The 5,000-nt window shown below is 38.3% G+C and overlaps 1 protein-coding gene across 1 annotated transcript in view; it reads right to left on the bottom strand.

Annotated features, from left to right (window-relative positions):
• LOC138042727 (gamma-aminobutyric acid type B receptor subunit 2-like) overlaps nucleotides 1–5,000 on the bottom strand; it is a 60,117-nt gene that overhangs the window by 3,111 nt on the left and 52,006 nt on the right. The window lies entirely within an intron of this gene.

Below are 5,000 nucleotides of genomic sequence, written 5' to 3'. Positions count from 1 at the left end.
TAGGCCTGTTTAGGCCTAAGGTTAGCTTTTATGAATGTTTAGGATAGTGTTTACTCTCTGTATTGTACTGTGATTCCGGATTCCGGATTCCTGATTTTAGGGTTGCTCGGACAAATATGCAATTTTTTTCAAAATGGCGGCAAGGAATAAGGTGAGAGAAATCTGGGTACGACAACTGCCAAGAAACAAAATGGAGTACGCAAGGGGAACCCAAAGCTGTAAAATTTCATGTAAGAAACCAAAAATACGGATGGATGAATGCACGAGCAACGAGAATGCGGTTGATGACAGAGAAATCTTGCTTTTCTTTTCATTTCATGTTATTTTAAACCAATGCAATTTTAATAGACGGCTATTATTTCTCAGAGCTGCGCTGTGATTCTTAAACAGTTTGGAAACAGCCATTGCACACAGCAGTTTCACCCGTAACATCACAGACATATGATTACCGTAAAATCTAGTGAGCTAAGGTTAATGAAAGCCAGGGTTCTAGCTATTTAGTCACGGAGGTGTGCTCGCTGTCTTCCGTAATGTATAGTTTATATTGCATGTTTATTTTCAATCAATTATACCTAATTATCATTAATTTTTCATACACTTGAATGATTATCTGATTTCTTATCGGTGTATATGAGCCTTCTGACAACGACTTTCCCCAGTATACATTAACCCAAAGCTATTTCCCTAAAAGGAAGTATTTTACCACATAGCTGTCGTACTTCATTTTCAGAGTGAAACCATTTGATTGTTGTATCGTGATTTTATCCAGCATCTCATCATCTTTAGCAGTTCTTGTCGAATGAGCCCAGGGTTAGAGATGGATCTTTGCTGTTTTATCAAACTGGCTTTTAATCTGCTGTTTTGGAGGCAGTGATAATGGCACGGTTTGTTTTATTTGCCTCCATTCCTTAAACTACATTTTTGTTTCGTTTAATTTACTCAGAAACGAATTGTATCTATTTAGAATTCAGGGTGAACTATTTACCCAAATTATGAGGTAGAGTGGCCATTCAAAACAGAGTTTGTAATTAAACATCTAAACATCTCTGAAACGAAAAAACAAACTTGTAAACATGTAAACATGAAGTATAGCAAATTATAATGCTGACAAACACGTAAGTGAAGGACATGGGTCATAAATATGAAGTTTTTACTATCTGAAGGATTTTGGGTTACATTAAGGGGATATATTGTTGAAAAATCCAAAGCTCTCTCTCTTCATGATAATACGTAATGTAAACAATCTTCGCACTGGTGAGTTGTAGTAGTAAATTGGGTTTTCCAGGAACCAGTTATTTAAAGCTAGTACTGGTAACTTCCTAGGTTCACATGTAACACAAGTAAATTTAATGGAAGATTCACAGAAAACGGAATTTGAAATTTTATGCTGTGGCATTTGAAGGAAAATTAGGTATTTGTAGACAAGGATCATTATGTTCTTCTCTTTAATGGTTAATATTCCTTGACAGGCTTCTAACCATTCAGAGAGTTTGCGTCCACATTTTTGTCCTTCTTTGTTGAGAGTTTCAGTAGACGAAGCGAAATATATATGATCGACCAAGTGACCCACACCACAGTATTTTATCTTTTCTCCTGCCCTTACCATTCCAGAAACAAAACACTATTTCTTTTTGTGAAATAGTTTCTTGTTGCTGGTGAAGTTGCAAATTTTTTGTGCTTTGTCACCTTCAATTTTATGTCCCAATCCCCCTGTCCAGTCTGCAATCTTCCCCCAAATCACTCGATGTACCATATCTTCAGAAAGTAATCATAAATGCCACAACTTGAGCAATGCTAGAGAATATTTTCAAAGCATGTTTTGAAAACGAATAAAAGTTATTGGAGTACAAGAAAAGTCACAGGAGTGTGATGCTAAAAAAGTGGTGTACGAAATTAAAGAATACTGTTTAATATTTATATTTAAATCAGAAGAAGCAAAAATGGAAGTCGTTAGCGAATTGACGGGTCAATAAGACTATAACGAAAGGCCTTACAATTATTTTCAAGAATATTATTTGTTGTTAAGACTTCACAATCTTAAATAACCCTCTTGGAAAATTACGAGGTGATGTGCACTTTGTTTGGGGTGAGGAGATTAACATTTTTTATCAATGAAATTAAAGTAAAAGGCAATGATGAAAACCGATCGAGCTAGATCTCTCTGTGCACCACTAGCTGAAGAGTGTGGAAGGGATGGGAAAGAATATGGATTACCGCAGCTGCAGGTCTATTAAAATAAAACACAGGCCACATTCCACAGGTGAGTGTACATGTCACCGTGGTGCAGACAAATAAAAAACACCAAAAGTGTCTGCTTGCGTTAATCACTCAACAAAAATGTTGCTTCAGGTCTCGGGGAAACTTTTGGCTTAGTTGTTGATTATTGGAGCAGCGACCTCTAGTCTTGACCTGTGGAATGTGACCTGTATTTAACAGACCCGCCTTTATTGCAGCTCTCACACGAGTAAACAGCGCCACATACAACTGATAAATCAACCACATCAATAGTCTATGAACCCCGTTGAACAATTTTACAATTTGTAACACAATCTGCCATGGTGAAAACATTGAACAACAGTAACAATACTCGCGTCAGGGAATTACAATTGTGAGGCGCCAAAATGAACCAAAACGTAAAGGTACGTACGAAATAAAATCACTTAATTACCCTTACGTCTTTCAAACACCATTATATCCTTCTATATATAGAGCGATCGCTATGCCAGAGGTCGTGAAAAGCCAACGTAGCTTTAATTGGAATCGAGGCCTGATGTAGATCACCGTGCAACGTGAAAAAACGGCGAACTATTTTTGACTGTTATGCTTGTTAATTTGCGGCTGCTTCTTACGGAACAGCTACAATTTTGAAAATGATTTAAACACGAATTCTTTTCTTCTTCTGGCTCTCCTCACTAGTCCGCCATCTTTCTTTTGACATTAAACCAATTAGAGTTCATGTGAGAAAAGCGCCAATCAGCGACCTTTTTAGTTCACTGTGTACCAGGGTCTTCTCAAGACCCGCCGCCATATTGAAAGCCGAGAAGACCCTGGGAACGAGGTTGGGCATGGCCAACGCCATTTTGTAGCCTTGCCTAACCTACCTTGCCTGTACTGGGACCGACATGGCTTAAAATGTGACTTCTGCTTCCGGTGCACCCCAGTCCCCGGGATCAGTAAACTGCAAATGCTACTAATCATCGAATAACGTCAGCAAATGCTTCGGACTTGAGATCAAAAATGATTAAAGAATAGGATCAAAAATGATCCGATAATTATCAAAATATGCGAATTATGCTAGCAGAGCTAATTTTTTTAAATGGCAAAAATTATGCCAGTTTTGCTCAAATTACGATATGCCAAAAATTATGCCAGCACAATCTTGGTACAACATTGAGGAAGCCCATTAGGTCTAGGAAGTTTTACACCGGTTTTGATTCTTCGAAACTGAATTTGGGTCGGCGTGAATCAAATGTTTCCATGACAATATAGCCCTGTTCACTTGACGGCAGTCGAATGCGACATGGAAAGATTTGATTGACGTCCACCCAAATTCAGTTTCGGAAAATTTTAAAAATGTCGTTGAGGGGCGCGTGTGACTGGTGATCGCTGTAAGTCCTCAGTAATCAAAATATAAACTAGAAGCATAGTTACGTGCACCCAGGCACTAGTTATAAAGACGTAAGCACTGTTACATTTTATTACATGTATTGCATTCAAAGTCGTATAAACTTCAATGTGAGGAAAACTTTGTAAAATAGCTCCTTAGAATCTAAACAACCCGTCAATGTCGAAGTAACTCGTGGATTAAGGATCTGGATGGTGTAGTGAAGTTCTTCGTGATCTGAAATATTCTCCCATTGGTTCAGCGAAATCATGAATTCTGAAATATGATGTTTTGCTATTGTTTGTCTTGCTTACTTATTTAGTTGTTTCATGGTTTAAGTGTAAGTCGTCTAAATTGTCAGAAATAAAAAAAAAAACAACACAATGGGTACCCCTTCCACCTCAAATACATCTCTCTGAAAATAACATGCTAAGCTATCAAGCCACGATACTTCGAGAAGCACACATGTACCTAGAGGATGGCCTCTACCGTATAACTCCCTTGCATGAGAATCAAATATTTAAAATCCCATATTGCCATTGCAATAGATAGCCACACCAGTACATCCCACTGTTAACATAAAATTGGTCTAGTTTTGAGATATCAGTGTTGTCCTGCATTTTGTCCAAATAGGGAAGATATCTGTTTACAAACATCGCTTTTGTTATTCAAATGTGCCAACCACAGAAACAAAACACCCTTTGTTTCGACAGCCAATGAGGCTCTGGTTTGCATATTAATAACAATAGGTGACGTCAACGAAATCTTCGCTATACCAACTCATTACCTTGGCTATATGGTGCTGCTATTGTTTTGCTGGGGTCAACGTACATTGGGGGACCAGGGACCAGGGTTCTTTTTTATATCTGTTCTCAACTTAAATTACAATAATTCGCTACATGGGTTTGACTCTGGTAAAGACACACCACTCTGTTACAATAAAACAATGATGAATATCGCTTATCTCGATGTTTTACTCTTTTTATCCCTTGAAGAAGTGTCCCAGAGCATCTAAACGAGAAATTCGTTTTATTCTGATGCTTTCCAACCTTGATGAAACAACGCGTTTTTGAAGACTCGGGTGTACTCGAACGAATACATTTGCAAGCAAGTTCTCTAACCTTTCTGTTCTTGTTCCTCGGACGTTGTAGAGTTCGGATTGGTATTCTACTGGGTTCACGATCACGTCTAAATGCACTACGATTTTTACTTGGATGCCCCTTTCGATTAACATCAGATCGCTCATTTGCTACAGCTTGATTCTCAATAGGTCCACTCATAAAGATTCGCTGGTAAATTGGCCTTTTGTAAAGTTCGCTGAGCGATCCATTTCGGAAACGCTCAATGTCTTTTAGAGTGGGTCTACGGCGAACGGTGTGCGCGTTTGTGTGTGGTT

This window comes from Montipora capricornis, chromosome 3 (assembly GCF_036669925.1).
Source record: "Montipora capricornis isolate CH-2021 chromosome 3, ASM3666992v2, whole genome shotgun sequence".
Taxonomy (NCBI): Eukaryota; Metazoa; Cnidaria; class Anthozoa; order Scleractinia; family Acroporidae; genus Montipora; species Montipora capricornis.
Note: the sequence above shows the minus strand (reverse complement) of the source record. Positions and strands in the feature narration are given on the sequence as shown.